The sequence below is a fragment of the Oncorhynchus masou genome, chromosome 16 (genome assembly GCF_036934945.1).
Source record: "Oncorhynchus masou masou isolate Uvic2021 chromosome 16, UVic_Omas_1.1, whole genome shotgun sequence".
Taxonomy (NCBI): domain Eukaryota; kingdom Metazoa; phylum Chordata; class Actinopteri; order Salmoniformes; family Salmonidae; genus Oncorhynchus; species Oncorhynchus masou.
Genome location: NC_088227.1, coordinates 25,762,994 through 25,778,682, shown reverse-complemented (window position 1 = coordinate 25,778,682; position 15,689 = coordinate 25,762,994). Strand labels below are relative to the sequence as shown.

General features: G+C 44.3%; 1 protein-coding gene across 5 annotated transcripts in view; it reads right to left on the bottom strand.

Moving 5' to 3' along the window:
• The window catches only part of LOC135557754 (syntaxin-binding protein 5-like), a 150,183-nt gene that overhangs the window by 31,150 nt on the left and 103,344 nt on the right, over window positions 1-15,689 (bottom strand). The gene's annotated exons all lie outside the window — the stretch shown is intronic.

Sequence of the window (15,689 nt, the reverse complement as noted above, 5' to 3'; positions counted from 1 at the left end):
TGAAGAGACAGGTGTTAACCCCATTGACAGAGACAAGTGTTAAACCCATTGACAGAGACAGGTGTTATCCCCATTGACAGAGACAAGTGTTAACCCCATTGACAGAGACAAGTGTTAAACCCATTGACAGAGACAGGTGTTATCCCCATTGAAGAGACAGGTGTTAACCCCATTGACAGAGACAAGTGTTAACCCCATTGACAGAGACAAGTGTTAAACCCATTGACAGAGACAGGTGTTATCCCCATTGAAGAGACAGGTGTTATCCCCATTGACAGAGACAAGTGTTAACTCCATTGACAGAGACAAGTGTTATCCCCATTGACAGAGACAAGTGTTAACCCCATTGACAGAGACAGGTGTTAACCCCATTGACAGAGACAGGTGTTAACCCCATTGACAGAGACAAGTGTTAACCCCATTGACAGAGACAAGTGTTAACCCCATTGACAGAGACAAGTGTTAAACCCATTGACAGAGACAAGTGTTAACTCCATTGACAGAGACAAGTGCTATCCCCATTGACAGAGACAAGTGTTAACCCCATTGACAGAGACAAGTGTTAACCCCATTGACAGAGACAGGTGTTAACCCCATTGACAGAGACAAGTGCTATCCCCATTGACAGAGACAAGTGTTATCGCCATTGACAGAGACAAGTGTTATCGCCATTGACAGAGACAAGTGTTATCGCCATTGACAGAGACAAGTGTTATCGCCATTGACAGAGACAAGTGTTATCGCCATTGACAGAGACAAGTGTTAACTCCATTGACAGAGACAAGTGTTAACTCCATTGACAGAGACAAGTGTTAACTCCATTGACAGAGACAAGTGTTATCGCCATTGACAGAGACAAGTGTTAACTCCATTGACAGAGACAAGTGTTAACTCCATTGACAGTCAAGTGTTGTCCCCATTGAAGAGAAAGAAGTGTTTTCGCCATTGAAGAGAGAGAGAGGGGGGGAGAAAAAGCTAAAGAGCAAGGTCAAGAGAGAGGAAAGACAAATATATACATTGACTGACATATTTTAAAGAAGAGAGGAGAAGATACATGGGAGAGAGAGAGAGCCAGAGAGAGAGAGAGGGACATAGAAAGAGCACCTGGCTATGAGGAGGCAGGCGGCATAAGCTAACGACTAGCGCCTGACCTGCTACAGCAACACCTCCACTGAGACAACCTGAGGAACACTTCAAAAAATGCTATACAAAACTCTCCCTACATTATAAACGTTCAGCAAAAGCTCAAGGATGGGAGATACAAAGATAAGCTAAGAGCAGAAATCAGACAGATAGGAGAGGGGATGGGGTTGAGTGGAATTATGATGCGGTGGGTTGAAATTGAATACTCATTATTTTGTCATTAAGAATGCCCTCCCTCTGCTTTGCATAAACCCAACAACTTTATTTCTATTTTGGCAAGGCAGAAAGTGATTTAGCGACCGACAACAAATGAATGAAATGGCTGCTTCATCATTATTAAAGCACTCCGGAAAAAACAGACCAGCTTACTGCTGTCTTACAGCTCATTATTAAAACTCATTATTAAAACACACCCACTAGCACAGACGCACACACAAACACTCGCGCCAATATTGAAATACTTAGAAAACATTTCTCAGCTCAAGCATTTTAAGGTGAATGTAACCACACACAGTGCATCACTTCAACAGGATATAGAAATATAACAGTGCATTGTTCAGGTTGACAGTCCCATGGAACAGAGACAATACATTGTGGTTAGTTGGACAATTAGCAGGTAATTGAAACACATGGTTTTCTTCATATCAAATAATACCCATTAAGAATACTAATTTAATGACTTACATTATGCTCCTTTCAGAGAATGGTCTTTAGGGATGAGACAGTGAGTCACACACACACTCAAACCCACAACCTCACACACACACTCTTGCACGCACACCGACAAAAAGAAATGCAAAAATACTAAGACAGGCAGACCGAGAGAGAGAGAGAGAGAGAGAGAGATAGATATATACTAAGTGTACAAAACATTAGGAACAACTGATCTTTCCATGACAGATTAACCAGGTGAATCCAGGTGAAGGATATGATTCCTTATGGATGTAACTTGTTAAAACCATTTCAATCAGTGTAGATGAAGGAGAGGAGACAGGTTAAAGAAGGATTTTTAAGCCTTGAGACAATTCAGACATGGATTGTGTATGTGTGCCATTCAGAGGCTGAATGGGCAAGACAAAAGACTTAGGTGCCAGGCGCACTGATTTAAGTGTGTCAAGAACTGCAACGCTGCTGGATTTTTCACGCTCAACAGTTTCCCGAGTGTATCAAGAATGGACCATCACTCAAAGGATATCCAGCCAAATGAACACAACTGTGGGAAGCATTGGAGTCAACATGGGCCAGCATCCCTGTGGAACGCTTTCGACATCTTGTAGAGTCCATGCTTCGACGAATTGAGGGGAAAATATATTAGGAAGGTGTACCTTATGTTTTGTACACTCAATGTACTTATATACTGTATAGAGAGAGGGGGAGAAAGAGAAAAACACAGAAAGAGAACAACACACACACAGAAACACACACACAGAAACACAGAAACATACACACAGAAACACACACACACAGAAACACACACACACAGAAACACACACATTCACAGAAGCAGACACATTCACAGAAACAGACACACACACACACACACACACACACACACACACACACACACACACACACACACACACACACACACACACACACACACACACACACACACACACACACACACACACACACACACACACACACACACACACACACACACACACACAGAGAAACACGCACACACACAGAAACACACAGAAACACACACAGAAACACACACACATAACAAAACACAGAAACACACCCACAGAAACACACACAGACAAAGACACAGACACAGATATAGACACACACAAAGAGAGACAGTTGGGCCTAATTAGAGTGCATTCCTCCTATTACAGTGTGAGACAGACTGGGCATCTATGTAACGACAGCAGTGTGTCGTCCTCCCAGACATCCTTAGTCACACTCCCTTACCCTCACTAAAGTTCAGCCACAGTACATAAACACAAACAAACAAACAAACAAACAAACAAACAAACGTACTAACAGAAGAGAAACTGTCGACAAATCAATGCTACTCCACAGGACAGGACATGTACATACTGTAAATGTCAACAGATTAAGACCCCTTCAGTAAGACAGATATTGACAGGTATAGGTCTGTTAAAAGCCTATAACAGTGTGTGTCAGTGTGTATTAGAGATCTTGCCATTTGTCCTATAATAGTGTGTGTTAGATGCTCTGTGATGGGGGTTATCCTATCACATCAAATCAAATTTTATTAGTCACATGCGCCGAATACAACAGGTCTGTAGACCTTACAGTGAAATGCTTACTTACGAGCCCCTAACCAACAACACAGTAAAAAAAATGGATAAGAATAAGAAATAAAAGTAACAAGTAATTAAACAGCAGTAGTAAAATAACAATAGCGAGACTATATACAGGGGGTACCGATACAGAGTCAATGTGTGGGGTACTGGTTAGTTGAGTAGAGTTATTAAAGTGACTACGCATAGATGATAACAACAGAGTAGCAGAGGTGTAAAAGAGGAGGGGGGGCAACGAAAATAGTCTGGGTAGCCATTTGATTAGGTGATCAGGAGTCTTACTTCTTGGAACTCTAGGGGCGCAATTTCATTTTTGGATGAAAAACGTTCCCGTTTTAAACAAGATATTTTGTCACAAAAAGATGCTCGACTATGCATATAATTGCTACTGTTCGAAAGAAAACACTCTGACGTGTCCAGAAATACAAAGATCTTCTCTGTGCGTGCCCTTTAACGTGAGCTTCAGGCAAAACCAAGATGAGATGGCATCCAGGAAATGACAAGGATTTTTGAGGCTCTGTTTGTCATGATCTCCTTATATGGCTGTGAACGCAAGAGGAATGAATCAACCCTCTCTGTCGTTTCCCCAAGGTGTCTGCAGCATTGTGACGTATTTGTAGGCAGATCATTGGAAGATTGACCATAAGAGACCACATTTACCACGTGTCCGCCCGGTGTCCTGCGCCGAAATTGGTGCGCAAAAGTCACCTGCCAGTATTTTTCCAAGGAATACAGAGAGGAAAGCAAGCTTCCACGAACTGCATGTCAATGAAGAGATATGTGAAAAAACACCTTGAGGACTGATTCCAAACAACGTTTGCCATGTTTCGGTCGATATTATGTAGTTAATCCGGAAAAAGTTTTACGTTGTAGGTGACTGCATTTTCGGTTCGTTTCAGTCGCCAGGCGCAATGTAGAAAACGGAACGATTTCTCCTACACACAGACGCTTTCAGGAAACACTGCGCATTTGGCATGTGACTGAGAGTCTCCTCATTGAAAACATCAGAAGCTCTTCAAAGGTAAATTATTTTATTTATTTGGTTATCTGGCTTTTGTGAAAATGTTGCGTGCTACATGCTACACAAAATGCTATGCTAGCTTTGCATACTCTTACACAAATTAGTCCATTTCTATGGTTCAAAAGCATATTTTGAAAATCTGAGATGACAGTGTTGTTAAGAAAAGGCTAAGCTTGAGAGCAAACGCATTATTTTAATTTTATTTGCGATTTTCAGAAATCGTTAACGTTGCGTTATGCTAATGAGCCTGAGGCTTTAGTCACGATCCCGGATCCGGGATGGGGAGTTTCAAGAGGTTAAAGCTTAGGGGTAGAAGCTGTTTAGAAGCCTCTTGGAACCGCTTGCCGTGTGGTAGCAGAGAGAACAGCCTATGACTAAGGTGGCTTTGACAATTTCTAGGGCCTTCCTCTGACACCGCCTGGTATAGAGGTCCTGGATGGCAGGGAGCTTGGCCACAGTGATGTACTGGGCCATTCCTGAGACATCCGATGAGCATCAGAGCTGGTGTAGTACGATTCGATCTTGGTCCTGTATTGACGCTTTGCCTGTTTGATGGTTCGTCGGAAGGCATAGCAAAATGTCTTATTCGCTTCCGGGTTAGAGTCCCACTCCTTGAAAGCAGCAGCTCTAGCCTTTAGTTCAGTGAGAATGTTGCCTGTAATCCATGGCTTCTGGTTGGGGAAGGTACGTACGGTCAATGTGGGGACGACGTCATCGATGCACTTATTGATGAAGCCAATGATTGATGTGGTGTACTTCTCAACGTCATCGGAGGAATCCTGGAACATATTCCAGTCTGTGTTAGGAAAACAGTCCTGTAGCTGACCACTTTTTTTATTGGTCTAGTCACTGGTGCTTCCTCCTTTAATTTTTGCTTGTAAGCAGGAATCAGGAGGATAGAATTAGGGTCAGATTTGTGTGTAGAGTAAAGGTGGTCCAGAGTTTTTTTCCTCCAGTTGCACATTTAACAAGCTGATAGAAATTTGGTCAACCGGATTTAAGTTTCCCTGCATTAAAGTCCCCGGCCACTAGGAGCGCCGCCTCTGGATGAGCATTTTCTTGTTTGCTTATGGCGGAATACAGCTCATTCAATGCTGTTTTGGTGCCAACCTGTAATTTAAATATATTTCTATTTGGATTTCATGTAATGGACATACACAAAATAGTCCAAATTGGTGAAGTGAAATGAAAAAAATTACTTAAAAAATGTAAATTAAAATTTTTAAATGTAATGGAAAAGTGGTGTGTTCATATGTATTCACCCTCTTTGCTATGAAGCCCCTAAATAAGATCTGGGTTAACCAATTATCTTCAGAAGTCACATAATTAGTTAAATACAGTACACCTACAGTATGTGCAATCTAAGTGTCAGATGATCTGTCACATTATCTCAGTATATATACACCTGTTCTGAAAGGCCCCAGAGTCTGCAACACCACTAAGCAAGAGGCACCACCAAGCAAGCGGCACTATGAAGACCAAGGAGCTCTCTAAACAGGTCAGGGACAACGTTGTGGAGCAGTACAGATCAGGGTTGGGTTATAAAAAAATATCAGAAACATTGAACATCCCATGGAGCTTCATTAAATCCATTATTAAAACATTGAAAGAATATGGCACCACAACAAACCTGCCAAGAGAGGGCCACCCTCCAAAACTCACAGACCAGGCAAGGAGGGCATTCATCAGAGAGGCAACAAAGAGACCAAAGATAACCCTGAAGGAGCTGCAAAGCTCCACAGTGGAGATAGGAGTATCTGTGCATAGGACCATTTTAAGCCATACACTTCACAGAGCTGGGCTTTACGGAAGAGTGGCCAGAAACAAAATAAGCAAACATGTTTGGTGTTTTCCAAAAGGCATGTGGGAGACTCCCCCAAACATAAGGAAGAAGGTACTCTGGTCAGATTAGACTAAAATTGAGCTTTTTGTCCATCAAGAAAAACACTATGTCTGGCACAAACCCAACACTTCTCATCACCCCAAGAACACCATCCCCACAGTGAAGCGTGGTGGTGGCAGCATCATGCAGTGGGGATGTTTTTCATCGGCAGGGACTGGGAAACTGGTCAGAATTGAAGGAATGATGGATGGCGCTAAATTCAGGGAAATTCTGTTTCAGTCTTCCAGAGATTTGAGACTGGGAAGGAGGCACACCTTCCAGCACGACAATGACCCAAAGCATACTGCTAAAGCAACACTTGAGTGGTTTAAGGGGAAACATTTAATTGTCTTGGAATGGCCTAGTCAAAGCCAGGACTTCAATCCAATTGAGAATCTGTGGTATGACTTAAAGATTGCTGTACACCAGCGGAACCCATCCAACTTGAAGGAGCTGGAGCAGTTTCACCTCGAAGAATGGGCAACAATCCTCAGGAGAGCAATAGCGCGAAGACTTCCTTAGATATCGTGCACCAGCTGTTATTTACAAAAATACATACTGCGCCTCCCCTTTGTCTCACCAGACGCCTCTGTTCTATGCTGCCGGTGCAGCGTATAACCAGTCAGCTGTATGTTGAAAGTGTCGTCGTTCAGCCATGTCTCCGTGAAGAATAAGATATTACAGTTTTGAATGTCCCGTTGGTAGTTTCATCTATTTCATCTGTTTTAGGTCATTTATTTTATTGTCCAAAGATTGCACATTTGCTAGCAGAATGGAAGGAAGTGAGGGTTTATTAGATCGCCTACGAATTCTCAGAAGGCAGCCTGCCCTCCAGAACCTTTTTCTCCGCCTCCTCTTCATGCAAATCATGGGGATCTGGGCCTGTTCCCGAGAAAGCAGCATATTGTTCGTGTCGGCCTCGTCAGACTCGTTAAAGGGAAAAAACCATTCTGCCAGTCAGTGGTGAGTAATCGCAGTCCTGATGTCCAAGTTATTTTTGGTCATAAGAGACGGTAGCGGCAACATTATGTACCAAATAAGTAAAAAAATAAGTTAAAATCAACGCAAATAAACAAACAAAAAAACACAATCGGTTGAGGGCAATAAAACGTCTTCCCTTTTCTCCAGCGCTTTCGATGCCATCTAACACACACTATGCTAGATGATCTGTGATGGGGTTGTCCTATGCTAGTGTGTGTTAGATGATCTGTGATGGGGTTGTCCTATGCTAGTGTGTGTTAGATGATCTGTGATGGGGTTGTCCTATGCTAGTGTGTGTTAGATGATCTGTGATGGGGTTGTCCTATGATAGTGTGTGTTAGATGATCTGTGATGGGGTTGTCCTATGCTAGTGTGTGTTAGATGATCTGTGATGGGGTTGTCCTATGATAGTGTGTGTTAGATGATCTGTGATGGGGTTGTCCTATGCTAGTGTGTGTTAGATGATCTGTGATGGGGTTGTCCTATGCTAGTGTGTGCTAGATGATCTGTGATGGGGTTGTCCTATGATAGTGTGTGTTAGATGATCTGTGATGGGGTTGTCCTATGCTAGTGTGTGTTAGATGATCTGTGATGGGGTTGTCCTATGCTAGTGTGTGCTAGATGATCTGTGATGGGGTTGTCCTATGATAGTGTGTGTTAGATGATCTGTGATGGGGTTGTCCTATGATAGTGTGTGCTAGATGATCTGTGATGGGGTTGTCCTATGCTAGTGTGTGCTAGATGATCTGTGACGGGGTTGTCCTATGATAGTGTGTGCTAGATTATATGTGATGGGGTTGTCCTATGCTAGTGTGTGTTAGATGATCTGTGATGGGGTTGTCCTATAAGATTATGTGTTAGAGGATCTGTGATGGGGTTGTCCTATGCTAGTGTGTGCTAGATGATCTGTGATGGGGTTGTCCTATGCTAGTGTGTGTTAGATGATCTGTGATGGGGTCGTCCTATAAGAGTGTGTGTTAGAGGATCTGTGATGGGGTTGTCCTATAAGATTATGTGTTAGAGGATCTGTGATGGGGTTGTCCTATGCTAGTGTGTGTTAGATGATCTGTAGTGGAGGTTGTAGTATGTTAGTGTACATTGGTTTTCAGTATCTGTCTCTGTGAGACTCCAGCTCTAGAGGACTGAGAGGAAGACCTGGGCATTGTATCACTAACATCACCCTTCGTCCATTTAGATTCCGTGAAATGAAGATGATCTTAATGCTATTATGCTTTAGGGAGACTCAGCCTTGTCGTGTTCCAACAGTGACAGGACCTGTCCAGACATCAAATGTGTGTCAAACACTCCTCTCACAGTGCCAGGTGAAGGACACTGTCCGCTTTGCCATCTTGCTTTTCTCGACCCATTGATTTTGTTAGTAACTCTCACTCAGATAATATATTCAAAACGGAAAACATTTCTCTCTGCCCTATGGCAAATTGAGTAGAGTTGCAGAAAATGTACTTTAAAACTTAAAATGTTTCTCTCCGCTGTCAATAATGTTTTACACGCACGGTGGGGGGTCCCCCAACAACATTTCACTTAGGGCCCCCAAAAGGCTGGGGCCAGCTCGAACTGAATGTGTGCGTATGGATGTGGGTAAGCAGACCCGCAAGCAACTGCGGCCCCTCACAATGATTTCAGATTTTTTGTGGCCCCCATCCCCATCAATGTTGCCCATCCCCGGTATAGAGCTAGAACTAATATACATGGCCATTCCTGTTGCTCATGGAGATAATACCACATCTGCCAAGTGTCCCATTAGCACAACGAATTGCTGAATTAATTAATGGTATCTGGCTACTAGAAATAGTTTGTGCTTTTTATATGTCTCAGTGTATTCCATTCAATAGGTGCAATGTGAATTGCATATATACTGAACAAAAATATAAATCAACATGTAAAGTGTCGGTCCCATGTTTCATGAGCTGAAATAAAATAACTATCCCAGAAATGTTCCATACTCACAAGAAAGTGAACAAATGTGTTGATATCCCTGTTAGCGAGCATAAGCTGCCTCCAGTTCCCGCCAATATCCAGAAACTTTGCACAGCCATTAAAGAGAATTGGCACAACATTCCACAAGCCACAATCAACAGCCTGATCAACTCTACTGTATGCGAAGGAGGCAAATGGTGGTCACACCAGATACTGACAGGTGTTCTGATCCACGCCCCTACCTTTTTTTTAAAGGTATCTGTGACTAAACATCTGTATTCCCAGTCATGTGAAATCCATAGATTATGTCGTAATGAATTTATGTCAATCGACTGATTTCCTTTTATAAACTGTAACTCAGTAAAATCTTTGAAATTGTTGCATGTTGCTTTTATAGTTTTGTTCAGCATAGGTTAAGATTTGAGCCAAAATAAACACTATTTGGAAAGTCATCACATCGGCTCGAGTATGAGAAAGTGTTTTGGTTTTCTGTTAAGTGCACATACACACATACATAGGGTACCGAGGTGAGAGTTTGCTTATTTACACAAAATGGAATGATGATATCTATCGCTGCCATGATTATTCCAATCCCACTGCTATAACAGCCTTTCGTGTGTGTGTGTGTGTGTGTGTGTGTGTGTGTGGTGTGTGTGTGGTGTGTGTGTGCTGTGCGTGTGTGAGAAGGTGTGTGTGCGAAGGTGTGTGGAGGTGTGTGTTTCTCCCCTCACACCTACTTGTATTTATTCAGCTAGAGAGGGACGGAGGGTGGGAGGGAGGTGGTGAACTGAGAGAGCGGGGGGTTAAGAAGGAGAGAATGACAAAATAAAAGAAGGAGCAGGAAAGATAGATATAAAAATCTGAAACAGGCTCCAGTGTAGGCAGACTATTCATCAGTAGGAGAAGGATGAGGCATTTAGTCAGACAACGCAGGGCTGAGGTGACTGACGCTCTCTTCCTCTCCATCTTCTCTCTGGTGCTCACAGTGACTGCACCTGCAGAGATAGCACCGAGCCATGAACAGGAAACATTCTGGGAGAGAGACACAATGGAGGAAGGAATGCTGTCAACTGTTTGTGAGGGTTGGAATACATACATACTGTGGTTAGGTGTGACAAAAATACAGTGTTTCCTGTCATTAGTGAGGGTGTCTAAGATGTTCTAACACGACTAGAGAAACTTGAGGACAAGGCTACAGCCAGTATCCTCCACCTCTATTCCCTATGTCCTATACTATATTCTCTGTCCTATACCCCATTCTCAATGTCCTATACCCTATTCCCTATGCTCAATGTCCTATACCCTGCCTTAAACCCTATTCCCTATGTCCTATGCCCTATTCCCTATGTCCTATGCTCTATTCCCATTCACTCTATACACTACGCTCTAAGCGCCAGGTGACCGCTGGCCATTCCCCTGACAGTTACAGACATAGTTTCCTGCAATTACAAATATTTTCCTCACACAACATAAAGATTTTGAAGTCCGAGGAACTCCAGACCCTGCCCTTCTGCCAGCCATAACGATGGCAAAATTTTGTCATCACGCCCAGTCTACGCAGCAAAACCACTGATACAGTACCATGATCCTGTATATACATCCAGCCCATCTTTCAGAAACTTGCAGCGCCATCAGAAAAGCCTGCACATCTATCCTGGTATAAGTATACACTTAGCATTTTAATCCATTACTTAATGTGTTGGCCAGAGCCCCATCTAGGAATCCAGAGTTATCATAATTAAATCTCCCCATAGTCTATTCTACAGAATCGAATGCTATTCTACGCCCTTTAAAACTGGTTAGAGGCCAGCTTTTATGTTTAGTTCTTCACCGCTAAAGTTAAGACTGGGACATCTATTGCTGATCCAGAATCAGTGATACAAACCTGAACAAACAGGGCAATATGGGCTATATGCCCTTCAAAACTGGTTCAGCTCTTAATAGCCATGTTTAGACTGACGATCATAGATCTGACCCTGAATCAGTAATTAGTGACAGGTGATGACAGCAGAACATGAGCTGTAATGCCAGAGCATGGCAGTGATGTGAATACAATGCTGTTTTCCCCAGTGTTCATGAGCTCCAGAGTACTGAAGCAGCAGCGGTGTAGAGAAGTAGGTCTCTGGGGAGGTGTTACAGGGTTGAGAGGAGAGAACATAGCTGCCAAGGAGATTCACTACATAAGCCTTTGGACCAGGGAGGAGGAGAAAGAGAGAGATATCATCTCACCCAGGGGAGAGAGGGAGAATGCACAATAAAGAGGGAGCATCCTATTCATCAGGGAGAGTCACCACAGGGCCATGTTGTCCTTGTGTTGTCACATTGTAAATGAGGTTAACGGTAGCACGGGTGTTAACATAAACTCATTACTCTAAGCCTGACTCGGTGTGTGTCTTTTTAAAGCTACGACTCTGTGTGTGTCTTTTTAAAGCTACTCGATCTGTTTGGCACCAGGGTTTCTGACTCCTTCTTAACTGGGTATTATGAGGCTGGGGATAACAAGTCATTATGCGATGTTTGTGTTTTTCTATTAGCAATTTTTTGTTAGAAATGGATGTTGGCTTGGAAAAAAAGGAAACACAAATGGCCGATGCTCTAGAAATTGAGGTCCACAGGCAAGACAGCGGAACATCCGTGGTTCTGAGAGACTACACGCTGTAGGATTGGGTTCCAAACTATTGTAACTGTAATGAATACTCCGGGAGAAAAAAGGTGTAGATTCACGCGCAGAGTGTGGTGGGTGTTTATTTTGCCGTCGCAGAAGGGAGGATTCGTGGTCACAGGCAGAGACGATGTCCTCCGGAATCCCATACAGATGGAACACCTGCTGGAACATACACTCAGCCAATTCCATGGCGTTAGGTAAATGAGGAAGAGGAACCAGACGACACATTTTTGAAAAACGGTCTACTATGATAAGGATGGTGGCGTTAGAGGATTCAGGAAGGTCTGTGATGAAGTCAACAGCTACGTGGGACCAGGGTCTGAGGGATTGGCAAATGTTGAAGCTTACCGGAAGGGAGATGACGAGGGCCTTTGGTTTGGGCACAGACTGGACAGGAGTGTACGTAATCCCTTACGTCAGATGCCATTGAGGACAGCCAGAACTTACGGGCTAGAAGTTTGGTGGTTCGTGTAATGCCTGGATGTTCTGACCCCAAGGACGTGTGACATCATTGCATCAGTTGGGGTCTAATAGCTGCTGGTACGTAACTCCTCCCAGCTGTTGTCTCAGGAGGAGCCGGGTCAGAGGTTAGGGCTTCTTGTATGGCAGAGTGAACCTCCCACTGTACCAGTCCCTTCCTCTTGCATTATGGAAGAATGGGTGTAGGGTCTGAGTTACTGGTCAGAAGGTCAAACTGGCAGGAGAGAGCATCAGCTTTTACGTTTTGAAAATGGAAGCATGTGAAGAGCCCAGCAGGCTTGTCTGGAGTTTAACCTCTTGGCCCCTCTGATATATTCCAAATTACAATGATCTGTTAGGACGAGAAAGGGATGTTGTGCGCCTTCCAACCAGTGGCGCCACTCCGAGGGCCAGCTTGATGGCGAGGAGTTCTCTGGCCACACACCGTACATTCCTCTCAGTGGAGGATCATTTCCTGGAGAAGGTGGCACAGGGATGTGATTTTGGAGGTGTTCCCACCCGCTGAGAGAGTATGGCTCCTACTTAAGGCATCCACCTCCGGGGTGAAAGGAAGGGTCGGATCAGGTTGGTGAAGGACAGGAGCTGAGGTGAAGAGGCGTTTCAAGTTGTTGAAAGCAGTCAAGGCGGTATCAGTCTATTGAAGGGTCCGGGTCTTTTGGCTGGTAAGGGCAGTGAGGGGAGCGGCAGTAGAACTGAAGTTCCGAATGAACCGGCGATAGCAATTGGAGAACCCAATGAAATGTTGGAGTTCCTTAACGGGGGTGGGTTTGGGCCATTTACTGACGGTGGTGACTGTTCTCATCCATGCTGACCCCTCCAGATGTCAGTACGAAACTGAGGAAGTTTACATGGAAGGTGCTCTTTTCAGTCTTCACATAAAGGTTATGGTCAAGGAGCCATTGAAGAACATTTTGTTCCTTAATTAAGGAAGTGAGAGTAAATCAGGATGTCATCAATGTAGACAATGAGAAAGGGGTTGATCATATCCTGGAAAACCTTGTTCACAAAGGATCGGAAGACGACGGGGGTGTTAATAGGGCCGTAGGGCCTGAACAGGTATTGGTAGTGCTCTCCTGTGGTGATAAAGACCATCTTCCATTCGTCGCCTTCACGTATACGGACAAGGTTATATGTACTTCGCAGGTCAAGTTTTGTATAGATGTTGGCTTGGCCCTCTTGTTCAAGGGTCGCTGGGATCAGATGAATGGGGAAACGGTTCTTGACCGTGACGTCATTCAGGGAACGGTAATCAACACATGGATGGAGACCACTGTACTTCTTTCCAACAAAGAAGCTATACGCAGCCGGGGAAGAAGGACGAATTAAACCATTTGAGTGTAATCAATGTAGTTCTCCATAACCTCATTTTCCAGGATAGATAGGAGGAAAACACGACCCTTCGGTGGGACACTCCAGGGAGTAAGTCAATAGCACAGTCTCCTGGGCAATGTTGAGGCAGAGAGCACGGCTTGATTTTGCTGAAGACAATGCTGTACTGGGTGTATTCAGATGGCAGAGGCAGAGTCCAATTGTGGTGGCACTGCAGGGTAGCCAAGAGACAACTGATGAAGCAGGTAGAAGACCAGGACAATAGTTCACCTTGTCGCCACGTGATGGCAGGGTTGTGACGACAATGCCAGGGAGGTCCGAGGATGAGTGGCTGTTTGGGGGATGAGAGTTCCATGAGTTGAATGGTTTCTGTGTGGAAGACTCCAATCTGGAGCGTGACGCTCTGTGCCAGGTGCATAATGAAGCCCGTGCCCAATGGCTGCCCGTCCAGGGTGTTAATCCTTAAGGGAGGGTTGACAGGTATTAGATCAATGTCAAGCTATTGTACTAGCTGGTGATGGATAAAATGACCTGCTGCTCCCGAATCTATCAAGCCTTCTAGAGCCCTACTTGGATCCGCCTTTGATGTTCGATACACGGGAGAGGAGCATGGCCCAACTGCATGGGCTCTGGAAGACTCATACAGGATGACGGAATCATGGAAAGAGAAGGTTTCGTGTTTCTGGGTGGCAGAGTTCTTCGGTGGTCGGCGATGAGGTGGTCGATGGAGATGGACATACGACTGTGTTGATTGAAATCCTGAAGGTCACCTCTACAGGACAGCTCTGCCTGAAGTTCCCTGTTGAGCCCTCTCCGGTAGATGGTAAGTAAAGCAGCCTCATTCCATCCACTCCCTGCAGCCATGGTGCAGAACACGAGGGCATAGTCGGCAGCTGAATTGCGTCCTTGTTGAAGTTCTAGACCCACGAGACCCACATCCTATAGGATGACCGGAATGAGAGTGATCGAATACCTCTTTGAGAAGGGTGTGGATGTGGGTCTCGGATCCGAGTTCTGTGCTGTTGGCAGTCCATATGGCGGTGGCCCAATCCAGGGCTTTGTCTGTGGCAAAGTTTGTGGGGTTGTGCTCAATGTAGTCACTGCATTGCATCAGAAATCCCTGACATTTCCCAGGTGAACCGTCATATTTTCCAGGCATGGATATGAATGAAGGGCTATGGGTTACGATACCTGGCATCGGAGGAGTAGGGATAGGCTGGCGGAGGAGATGGCACATTTCCTCCATATGCTCCTCTTGCTGGGTTTGGCACCACTGTAGCGCCGCTGAATCCATTCCGTTATTAAGTGAGGTATTCTGTTCTGAATACTCAGGGAGAAAAAGGTGTAGATTCACGCACAGAGAGGGGCAGGTGTTTATTTAGCCGTCGCAGAAGGCAAGAATTGTGGTCACAGGCAGGCAATGGTCAAACAAAGGTAGGCAAACAGGCAGGTGAATCAAAACTAGGACTGAAGGCTATAACTGGTTCTCACAAACGAGCTAGGAAAAGGCTTTGTAAAGTCAAAACAAACAATACTTCACAAAGGCACAAACAGAATGAACTGGACTAAATAAGGAGCTGATGAGACCAGGTGAGTAACTAACACAGGTGAAATCAATGAACAAAAATTAAAGACAGGGCTACGTTCAAGAACACAATGAAACAGAACAAAAGGTTGACTAAGAAAATAAATACAGAACCTTACAGTAACTCAGTATGGGTACACACAGAACGAACACCAAACAGTCCTGGTCTACATGTCTAGTCCTTCACAGACTCTAAACTCCTTTTAATGTCATCTCTCAAAGGCAAACAATGCATATGGAAAACACAGTGCACACACGCATACACACACACAGTACACACACAGTACACACACAGTATACACACAGTATACACACAGTATACACACAGTACACGCACAGTATACGCGCACAGTATACGCACACAGTATACACACAGTACACACAGTATA